This window comes from Aotus nancymaae, unplaced genomic scaffold (genome assembly GCF_030222135.1).
Source record: "Aotus nancymaae isolate 86718 unplaced genomic scaffold, 86718_ANA_hifiasm-v0.15.2.pri h1tg000025l, whole genome shotgun sequence".
NCBI lineage: Eukaryota > Metazoa > Chordata > Mammalia > Primates > Aotidae > Aotus > Aotus nancymaae.
The window spans coordinates 9,362,641-9,374,850 of record NW_026988438.1 but is presented as its reverse complement, the minus strand read 5'-3'; the positions used below and the strand labels follow the sequence as shown (position 1 = coordinate 9,374,850).

The 12,210-nt window shown below is 35.7% G+C and overlaps 1 long non-coding RNA gene across 1 annotated transcript in view; it reads right to left on the bottom strand.

Moving 5' to 3' along the window:
* Positions 1 to 12,210, bottom strand: part of LOC135276493 (uncharacterized) — a 213,924-nt gene that overhangs the window by 74,171 nt on the left and 127,543 nt on the right. Inside the window, exon 3 of the long non-coding RNA XR_010344018.1 lies at positions 4,671 to 4,755. This is a non-coding gene — a long non-coding RNA (uncharacterized LOC135276493). The remainder of the gene's footprint in view (positions 1 to 4,670; positions 4,756 to 12,210) is intronic.

Below are 12,210 nucleotides of genomic sequence, written 5' to 3'. Positions count from 1 at the left end.
TTATAAAACATTTTATTTAAATATTTTTAAACTATAAGCAAACTACCCAAGCAAATGTAGCTTTTAGCATCTGTTAATGTATCAGTGACTATTGTTAGTTTTTTATGTCAACTCATTTCTGTACAAGCCCAATAACATCTTCTGGCCATTTCTGAGCATACATTTGTTTGTAGCTTTGCATCTATCATTCTTTGAACTTGGGGTTGAGCTTGACTTTTCATAATCATTTTTTCAAGCCATTATTCTTTCATGACAGACGTGAAATGGGCTTAATCAAATGCCAGACAAAGCACCATGCATGCTTCTGAGAGTTATACAATAACAAGTGAACATGTAGCTAAGACTTGATAATGCTGCATCAGTCAAATGGTTCTGAAGCTTATTTGACTATTAGAGTACCTAAAGTTTATGTTTTTGGTAAACATCCTAAATTTACACTTATAAAAGTTATTTCTTTTCAAGTGAAATACAAATAATTATTCTTAAATGTAGAACTTTATCACTAGTAATGGCAAGAAATTTTAAAATAAGCTTTGACAATGATTCTGATATATTAGGCTTTACATCAAAGGACAATTTTTAGTATACCTCAATGACTGTTTCTTCAACCAGTAACAAGCACATTGCCAATAATGCATGAATCAACATTTATGTGAATAACGTTACCAGGCTACCCCTTTAATTTCTTGTCTTTTCAAAGACAAGAAAGTATAATGTCTTTGCATTTTACAAATATTTGGATAAACACTTCCCAAATTCTTAAAGAATTTTATATTGTGCACTTTTGCACAATAGTTTTGTGGACCTTGCAAAGTGTGTGTGTCTTATTTTAAGCATAGAATAAAGGACATAAACAAAACTTTAGCTTCCTTTTAGCTTATTGTGAATGACTTAACAATACTAAAAGAGTTTACGTAAATTAATAGCTAAGGTAAATTAAATTCATTGCATTTGAAGGAGCAGCAGATACAATTAGGATAAAATTCCTGGATGACTAACATTGCAAGACATACACGATATGAATCAACTGGGAGGGAATTGCAAACCGTGCCATCCTCAGGTAATTCAAAGCAGAAACAATCCCAAGAATGACCATCCCACAAGAATGACAACATTTTTCCAAAGTCTGAAATTCTGTGTAATCTTTGTTAGTTTAGAAAAGATTTGAGATATTAGTTTCTATTCTTTTTACTGAGGACATTTTTCTCTTTTTCCATGCCCATCTCTGTGCTGACTCCGGAAATGGGTGAAGGTGGAAAGACAAGAAAGGCTGGAAGTCCACACTGGTTTTTATTATGTGACGATTCCTTCCTCCCACTGCCCTTTCGACTCCAGTTATATTGACCTTCTTGATAGTCCTAAAGCTGGCTAAGTCCGGCCTATAATAAGGACATTGCAGTTACTATTTTTTCTTTCCAAATTCTGTATTCGACTCAAGTATTTCCTCAAATGTCACTTTCTCAGAGAGGATATCTCCAATTATCCCCTTACAAAATGCAAAAATTAGCATTCTCAGAATATGGATTATATTTATTTTTAAAATTGCTTATTTTTTTTTTCTTCCCGCAAGCATAACTTTGTTTTTGCTTACTGCTAAATATCCAGAAAAGAGTGGTTGGCATTTAGTAGATATTCAAGTACTTCCTGACAGAATGGATGAATATTTCAGAAACTGCAGCCTTTATAAAGTTTAGAAAATTGAATATTTTTTCCACAAAGAACAGGCAGAAAAGAATACATCTTTTATTTCCTATAATAAAAAGGAAAAAGAGATCATCTTGGCCAGTAGGAAAAATAAAAATAAAAATAAAATGCGAACAGAAAATAAATAGAGAGGGACCTTGAAACCTAAAACCTCTGGTGAGCTCCAGGGAGGCCAGAAGCCACCTGAGAAGGAAATGACTTCTGGGAATCATGTACTGGAATAAAAGACTGTATATTCCCATGCCCTAGCAAGCATGGAGGTACATTAGAAGACTCACAAGATCTCACAAAGAAAATAGAAATTTCAGTAGCCAGTAATGAGTTCAAATACCAAATACTACCAGGGGTACAGCATCCTAATACCTAGTACTGCATAAACTCACTGGGAACTTTGATATACTTCTGGGGATAGAATGAAACACTCAAATACTTAGTTATTTACAACCTAATAAAAGAGAGCTTGGTGTAGAAATTGTTGGATTACATATTTATATCCTTTGTCCACTTGAATTTATGGGCTGGCATTCATAACTGTCCCATTTACAGTTCATTTCAGTGAGAGTACATGTGTTTCTGATTTCCATTTGCCTATTTTATACTGTACATGCAGGTGGATGCTAGGAAGTGCATTAATTTAAACACCTGACACTTAGACAACAGTAGAATTTTTTTTTTTTTGCCAGTGTTTGGTTCGCTTTTTTACACCCCGAAAAGGATGTTGGCAAAAATGTAGTGACATCTGTACTGGCAGTGTGAAAACACTGAGGTCAACAACTGCCGAGATGGCAAGCACGAATCTATTGCTGAAACGTGTTCAAGTCAGTGCCACATGTTGCAAAGAAATTACAGAAGCCAGCATCTTTCAAAACCAGTTTTGGAAAATGTCACAAAATTGTCAAACGTATTAAAAATCTTATTAAATAACAGACTTTTTCAGAAATATTTGTAACAGTCTAGAATCAAGGTGGAGGTTTGAATATATCATACGAGACAAACTCATTATTTTGTGGATGAAAATAATCAATTTGCTTAATATCTCAAATGCATCATTTCTCTCAGGCATGTTTGTACAATATGTTTGAAATGGATTCGATATTTTTATTTTTTAATAAACTGGAAGGATTCATTTGGCAGTGGGAGATTGCATCATTAAAGTAAACACTCTAGCAGATAGTGTTAGGGAATGGATTTGGGATTGAACTTGACAAACAAAACATGTGGAGTGTCTTGAAAACTTAAGCAATATCTGAGACAAATGTCACCAACATAACAGAAAATTAATTAAAAAATTACTCATTTATTCCATTTTAAGATATATTTGGAAAATTATTTTTCACCAAAAATAAATTGTTACACTGGCTGAGGGTCCCAGTCCTCTGCTCATTATAAATGTTTCACCAGTCTGAGAAGGTAAGCAGTAATTAGAGGTTGCTATTGATTGAATCATAGAGATAAAAAACCCTCTGTTATTCAGGATGCTGCTACATTCTGCTTCATTTTAAATGAAAAGCATCCTGTGAATAGAAAGCTAACTGATATTGTTGTAGCTGCTCACTTACATGTATTTGGATTTTACTCCACTCAACTAATCAAAACAAAATTGTAAGATGAAGCAAATGCTTAGGCGTGTTTGTCCTTGAAATTTTTCATGCAAAATCCCCTAATCCAATTTCTTTCTCAAACCATTTTATAATTTCCAAAATATTCATATTTTTAAAATTTGATGACTATCTTCATAAATGTTAAAACTAAACTTAATTAAGCATATGATTAATGTGCCACTTTTATTTGCTCTATATTTTAAGATTTTTTCTGTAAGATTTTCCTTTTAGTAAAGTATTCCTACTACTAAAATATTTTGAATATCACTACATAGTTTTCATTTTTTCAGATCACTTTTATAATTTTGTTGGCCTAGAAATTGTGATCAGCTTTTAGTAACTGGTAGTGTGAAAATACTATGATTCCAATGCTGCCTTTCTGGAAATTATAGTTTCATGGGGAGACTACACCATATATACAGATGTGAAATCACAACTGTCATAAGTGCTATGAAAGAAAGCTACATGTTGCTATGAGAGTCTGTGACAGGGGTTTATTAAATAAGTCAGAAAGTTGGGGCAGACTTCCAGGAAGTGAGGCTTGAGTTGAGGTCTGAGGGAGTAACTGGACTGGGCAAGGAAAGCCTCCAGCATGAGGAGCACGCAGAGGAGGCTGGTGTGGCTGCCAAGCAGTGATCAGTGGGGCCATGACGGGAAGTGAGATTAAGCTGAGAAACAGCTAGGTCTCAGGTCAGGGAACTTAGCCTTCATACGAAGACCAGTGAGAAGGTACTAAAATCATTTTAGTAGAAAGTGTTATGATTACCTATAAACTTCAAAATCACTCTGGCTTTATCGGGGGCACAAATTAGAGGGAAAGGAGATAGGATGATGGAGAACATGGGTAGTAGGCTTCACTACATTTTAGAATGTATTAAAGGTATTATAACTATGTCCAGCTTTATTTCCAGCATGGGCATAGTTACAATACCTTTAATGCATTCTAAAAATGTACTTTTCATTTTAATTTCTAAATATCTCCTTGGATGACCTTTAGAAATATGAAAGCATCACTAAAACGAACATTTGTGGCATATATTTTATTTTAGTTTTTTATTTCTCCTTTCCGAAGGAGAAAAAAATGGATGGAAACTTAGGCTATCAAGGTTTGAGAGAATATAGTCGACAGATTTAAGAATTTATTTTTAAGTGACAAACTGCCTTTGAGGGCATAAGGTGTCCTTGGGGTCTGTTTGTTGTTCAGTATTTTAACGTGATTAACAGCATGGAAGGTGAGACCATTACATATCATTCTAGGCCTCTGTCTCTTCTGGTATGAAATGCAAGAGTTAAATTCTCATGTTGCTTTCAGGTCTAACATTGGCCTTAACAAATTTGTAAAGGATTTTGGTAAAATCAGCTTACCTTAATGTCCTATGAAATAAGACAATTTTTTCTTCAGTCTTTCTTCAGTGACATAGTATGGCAGATCTGAATTATATGAAAGGAACTAGAATAAAATACAAGTTCCAGTTAATAACACAAAGATTAAAATTCAAATGGATTTCTACTGAGATTATTATTTTTTTAAGTGTCAAATAAAGACTTATTTTTTAAAGTTTCTCTGAGGTGTTGTCTTGAACTGTTTTCTGCTACCTAATATGTTGCCCCATTCTATCAGAAGTATTGAATCACTCAGTTGCAGGAACCTATTAGAGGAAAAACAATCTCTAAAAACTCCCAACTTACTCATTTTGCTCTAGCAACCTTCGAAGTACTTGAAATTCTCAATCAATATTTACTTGTGCTTTTGAGAATGATGGCATTTGCATAGCTACAGTATAGACTTTACACTGTATGCTTTACCTGTTGAATGTACTTTGTACTCAGCCATGCTGTTTGCCTTTACAGTAATTATTATGTTGACCATGGAAAATGAGAAAAGTAAGTCTTGGTGTTAGGCATATTATCATCCTACTTGAGATGGCAGACACAGCATGAAAACAAAGCTGGACATAGTTACAATACCTTTAATACATTCTAAAAATGTACTTTTCATTTTAATTTCTAAACTATCTCCTTGGATGATCTTTAGAAATATGAAAACATCACTAAAATGAACATTGGTGGCATATATTTTATTTTAGTTTTTTATTCTGTTTAGCTGTCCCTATATTTAAGATTATATTTGTTATTTTTTAAAATCTTTATTTCTGGTTTCATTTTAGGATTCATATGTTCTATGTTAAGTTGTGATGCAGGATTTTTGCTCCTTAGCTCAGCTAGTGCCAGATTCTTCTCTCACAACCAGGGAGAAAAGAAAAAAAAAAAAAACCATCATAAGTGCAGGGCAAGGAAGATGGGGAGATTTTTTGGGGGAAAACTTCTTGCTCTATCCAAATGGGTTCCTCCAACAGGGAGAGAAATTTTCAGTCATTGTTCCCTCTTCTTGACTTGGCCAGGGGAGAAAAGACTCTCTGGGCATATGGTGGGAGGGGATGGTGAACAAGAAAAGCTGGCCAGCTGGCCACAAGGGGCCCTTGGCCACTGAGATGCCCTGGGGCCTGGGCCCAGGCAGTAAGTAGCAACTCATTCCCACCCCACATGGCTATCAGGACGGGGGTGGGGGACGCCTCTAAGAACAGAAGAAAATCACATTATTCTGAATTGCATGTCTGATGGCTGGGTCAAAGTCTCATTCTACCTGGTAATGTCTCTGCAGTTTGCAGTAACACCCTTAACATTACAAAAGAAGAGATAGGCACCATGACAGTACTGAATAAAATAAGTAAAATGCCATAGAATAGACTGGATTGGGATGAGGCAGACATTCCCAACCCCAAAGGATGACGGGAGTGGGTGTGTTGTGGTCCTCTCCAGCATCCTGTCCTCTGTAGCTGTGCCATTCATTCCTAATTGGCTCACCAGAGGTTCAGTGCTACAACTGCCTTCAGGAAAAGTCTGAGGACAAGAAGACTCAGAAATGAAAGTGAAAGGCTTTAGGTCTGCATTTACTCACTCTCCAGGCATTTCAGATGAGCCCCCAAAATGATGTAGATTTTTGTGCCTTAGCTCAGCTAGGTCCAGGTTCTTGTCTCATGACCAGGAAGAAATAGGCACGCGGACATTGAAAAAAATGAGTGGAGTCGAATTTATTAAGTGAAAAGGAAAGCTCTCAACAAAAAGGGGGTATTAAAAGCAGGTTTATGGTTGCCCTTCAGAATTGAATACAAGGGATTTTACATACAAGCTGATAAAGCTGGGTTCCCTCTTTGTATGAGGCATGACTTCCTGGTGGCTCCACTCCATTCCCCTAGTTGCATGTGGGCCCTTAGTCTGCTGCCAGCATGTTTAGGCAAACCCCCTTTTCAAGTTCCTTTATCTGCATAAAACGTCTGGTGCAAGCACCTGCAGGGCAGGTAAAAGGCTCCAGGACCCTTTTCTTACTGTCTACCTAAAGCAAATTGGCTAACTCCTTTCAATTACATACCCCATATTAAGTAATATAAATTCATATGAATATTCTGCTTAATTATGTCTTGTGTAGAGAGGATCTTGCATCTACCAATCAATAAACTTCTGCTTAACATGAATTTAAGGTAGCAGGTTTTCTTTCCATGATGAATTTTCTATTTATCCAGTTTTTAAAAAAATTCACAAACACAGGCCAGTGGTGCAATGAATAACGCGTCTGACTACAGATCAGAAAAGTATTTGCCTTCCTTAAAGAAATGTGCTCTATATAGCTGGTTACAGATGCTTTTCTGAGCTCTTTCAAAGAAACAGGACTGTATAGAGGAGAAAGAACTAGGCAAAGAGTCAAATAACTTTTTTGCCACAAGTTGTGTAAGCTCCCTTAGCTTCAGTTTCCTCATTAGTAAAATAGGTGGTATCATAATATCTTTCCTGCTTACTTATAGAATTGTTTTGAGAATCAAATGGGAGTATTAATTTAACAGAATTATAAAATCTATAAAGCACTCTACTAGTGAAATATACTATCATTCCTTACAGGAAGGCCTTTTACTATATAAACATTGCATGCTTACTGGTTTTATCCTTACACGATTATTATATGTATTAGTAGCCTATGGCTGCTAAAACAAGCTACCAACACCTTCATGGCTTAGGTCAGGAGGCTGAAATTGTCTTCACTGAGCTAATGTGAAGGTGTCTATGGGGTTAGCTCCTTCTGGAGCAACAGAGAGATTTCTCCCCTTGCCTCTTTTAGCTTCTGGAGATTACCCACATCCCTTGACCCATGACCCCTTTCTTGCCCCTGTGCAACCTCTTGCTTCTATCATCACATTGCCTCTCTCTCCTCTCTTCAATCATATATTTCACTGTCTCGCTTTTCATAGAAGACAATCATTATACTTAGGACCCTCCCTGATTATCCAGAATAATCTCTTCATCTCAAGATCTTTAACTTAATCACATCTGAAAAAAAATCCATTTTGTCATTTAAGACAATATTTAAAGGTTCTAGAGAACAGGATGTACAGGCATACCCCAAAGATATTTTCGGTTAGGTTCCAGACCATAACAATAATGTCACGACAAAGCAAATCACATACATTTTTGTCTTCCAGTATGTGTAAAACTTATATATACAATATACTGTAGTCTATTACATGTGCAATAGCATTATGTCTAAAAAAAAAGTATATATCTTAATTAAAAATACTTTATTGCTTAAAAAAAAAGCTAAAAATCATCTGAGCCTTGAGCAGGTTGTAACATTTTTGTGGGTGGAGAGTCTTGACTCAGATGCTGATGGCTGCTGACTGATCAGGGTGGTGGCTGCTGAAGGCTGAGGTGGCTGTGGCAATTTCTTAAAAACAGGACTTCAGTGGAGCCTGCCACATAACTGACTCTTCCTTTCACAAAATATTTCTCTGTAGCATATGATACTGTTTGATAGAATTTTACCCACAGTGAAACCTCTTTCAAAATTGGAGTAAATACTCTCAAACCCCACCACTACTTTAACAACTACATTTATGTAATATTCTAATTTTTTTGTCATGTCAACAATGCTTGAATTATCTTCAGCAAGAGTAGAGTCCATCTCAAAAAAACACTTTTTAACTCTCATTCATAAAAAGCAACTCCTTTTACATTAATTTTTTCTCATGAAATTGTAGCAATTCAGTCACAACTTCAGACTCTGCTTCTAATTCTAGTTCTCTTGCTGTTTCCAACACATTAGCAGTTACTACTTCTGCTGATGTTTTGAACACCTCAATGTCATCCATGAGGATTAGAATCAATTTCTTCCAAACTGTTAATGTCAATATTTTGATCTCCCTTCATGAAGTATGAAAGTTCTTAATGGCATCTAGAACAGCAAATCCTTTCCAGAAGATTCTCAATTTACTTTGCCAGATCCATTAGAAAAATAACTATCTATGGCAGCTATAGCCTTACAAAATGTATTTTTTAAATCATAAGACTTGAAAGTCAGAATGACTCCTTGATCCATGGGTTGCAGAATGTATGCTGTGTTAGCAGGCATGACAAGAGTAATCTTGCACATCTCCATCAAAGCTCTTGGATGACTAGGTGTATTGTCAATGAGCAGTAATATTTTGAAAGAAATCACTTTTTCTGAGCAGTAGATCTCAAAAGGGGGCTCAAAATTTTCAGTAAACCATGCTGCAAATAGATATGCTGTCCTCAGTCTTTGTTGTTTCATTTATGGAACACAGGCAGAGTAGATTTAATATAAACCTTAAGCATCATTATATTTTTGGAATGGTAAATGAGCATTGGCTTCAACTTAAAGTCACCAGCTGTATTGGCCCCTCACAAGATAATCAGCCTATATTTTAAGCTCCGAAACCAGATGTTGGTGCCTCCTCTTTAGCTATGAAGGTTCTAGATGGTATTTTCTTCCAACACAGTGTAAGGCTGTTTAATCTACATTGCAAATCTGTTATTGATGGTAGCCACCTTCATTCATGATCTTAGCTAGATACTCTTGATAACTTGCTGCAGCATCTACATCAGCACTCGGTGCTTCACCTTGCAATTTTATGTGCAAAGTGAAAAGACTTCATAGAAAAGACTTCTTTCCTTAAACCTCATGATCCAACCTCTTTTAGCTTTAAACTTTCCTTTGCAGCTTCCTCTCCTCTTTTCATAGAATAGAAGGGAGTTAAGGCCATTCTCTGGATGAAGCTTTGGCTTAAGGCAATGTTGCAGTTGGCTTGATCTTCTATCCAGACCACTGAACCTTTCTCCATATCACCAATAAGACTCTTTCACCTTCTTACCATTCCTGTGGCCACTGGAGTAGCACTTTGAATTTCTTTCAAGGACTTTCCTTTGCATTCACCTCTTGGCTAACTGGCACAAGAAGCTTAGATTTCAGCCTATCTCAGCTTTTGACATGCCTTCCTTACTAAGCTTAATCATTTTTAGCTTTTGATTTAGAGAGAGATGTGAAACTCTTTCTTTTACTGAAACACTTAGAAGCCATTGTAGTATTATATATTGCCCTAATTACAATATTTTTGTGCTTCAGGAAGTAGGGAGACCCAAGAAGAGGGAGAGAGATGGAGAAATGACCAGTCAGGGAAACTGTCAGAACACACACACCATTTGTTGACTGGTCTGCTGTCTTTTATCAGTGCTGTTTGTGGTTCCCCAAAATGATTTTAATGATAACAACAGAGATCACTGATCACATATCACCACAGCAAATATAATTCTAAAAGTTGATATATTGTGAGAATTACCAAATGTGACACAGAGACACAAAGTGAGCACCTGCTGTTGGAAAAAGTACGTCAATAGACTTGTGCAATGCAGAGTTGCCACAAACCTTCAGTTTGTAAAAATCACAATACCTGCAAAGCACAAAAACATGAAGTACAATGAAATGAGGTATGCCTGTAGATGTCTTTGGGACCATTAGTCAGTCTACCACAATTACTACAGGATTATCACTTGTAGCCCAGTATCTTCATGGCTAAGAAATCAGATGAATGCAACTAGTTAATGTTCATGACACTATTCACCAGCAGGGCATTTCCCTAGGGTAGTAACAGGTTTCTAGCCTGAAGCCTCTTAATAGTTGGGCTATCAATCAATGGAAATAAAAAAGTATAACTCCTACAATGTCAGTATTCCTGAAATAAAATGTTTTTATATTTTAATGCCCCGCCTGTTCTAAAGACCAGAAGTAGCTGAGTCCTAGCAGGGGAGGGGAGGGAAAAATGAGTAAAAGCATCAAAGAAACCAAGCTATAAGCACGCAACCCCTCTTTACAGCAGGGAGAATGTTGTCTGCTTTTAACCTCTATTCCAAGACACTATGATTCTGACCAGCAGCACTTTGACAAGCTGTGAGAGTGAGTAACTTCTTGTCTTATATAAATAATTAATGACTACTCCCTTAAAGGGAAGCATGCACTGATGTAAGGTTACTTTCTCCCACATACGATCATTCTAACACTCTTTCTGTAAAGTCACTGACTAGTCAGAAAGGTTTTTTTTTTTCTTTTTAACTTCACTATGCTTTTCTAAGTGATCAATTATGATAATGGGTCTTATTAGAATTCAGGGGTAAACAGAAGTGTTGAGCAAATTACACTTATTTGCAGTATTCCTAAATGCAATTTCAAATTCATTTAGGAATTTGCTGAATTCCTAAATGAATTCTCATATGTTTGGGCCTATGCTGGTGAAGCAATATTAATTTTAATCTAAGTGGTTTGAAAGTAAATTAGCTACCTTTCTCATCCCACCCACTGTTCACTGGCAATTCTTCACCACAGTCCAAATTTGGTTAACACTTTGATGGAATTATAGGTAAAATAATAGCCATGAGGCAATTTTTCAATTTTTATGCAAAAAAATTAGTTGTGGAAAATTTTTATTCAGTGCTTCACAAAATCCTCACAAATGAATTAGAAAAATGGGACTAGGTTAAAATTTGAATGTTTGTCCTTTTAAAAAATCTATATTGGCTACATAAATGTTTTATTACTAGAGAAAAGAACTGAGAATTCTTAGAAAACTAAACTTTGCAATTTGTGTTTTGAAAAACACATGTATTAATATTTCAGACTAACCCTGGTTAATAGATCAATAGTCAATAAACAATTGAATGCAGTATAGAATATCTGCCTTGTAACCTTTCTGCTCTTCTGTATATTTCCTATAAACCAATCCCACATCTCTGACTTCCCACTGCCCATTGTCCTTAACATGACTTCAACTTGAGCCATTTCTCCTATTCCCTACATTTTCCTGCGGTTATCACAGTATCATACTCCCTCCAGGCTTCAAAGCTATGGATATCACAGTCATTCCTGGGTCAGCAGACATCAAATACTTACCTTTTTTTACTTTTAGTTTTTATTTTTACCTTATTTCCAATTAGTTATGCCATCACTCTGGATAGAAGCCCCCCCACTATTTACTTTGAATTCTTAAAGGGCCATTTAATTTTCCAGGTTCAATTCCAGGTTTAATTCTAACCTTTCCATCTGTTTATCATGCAAACTGTTTTTAAATATTGATTTTATCTTTTTATTCACTCTTAAAAGCCCTTGATGGTTCTTCTTCAAGTCTTCACCAGTTTTTTGAGCCCTTTTATTTTTTAATCTTACTCTACAGTATAACACTTTTCTATAGCTCGCGCTTCTTCAACTACATAAAATTCTAATTCTTCACTGCCCCAAATTTGTTCCTCCTTTTATGTTGCTTTATTTTGTTGTGATGTCATCCTTCTTTCTATTAACATTCCATAAGTCTTCATATTATCCTATAATTTTTTCTTATTTTTAAAGTATTTCTTTCATACAAGCATAAAATATCACTCTGGCAGTCATGGCTGAAAGAGAAAGACCAAGCTATTAAAGAAAACTCACGAAGTGCACTTTGTGATAGGAGACTGATTTCTTGATATTAATCAGGTTTTGCATGTAAATCAGGGAAGTTATTAGATGAGATCA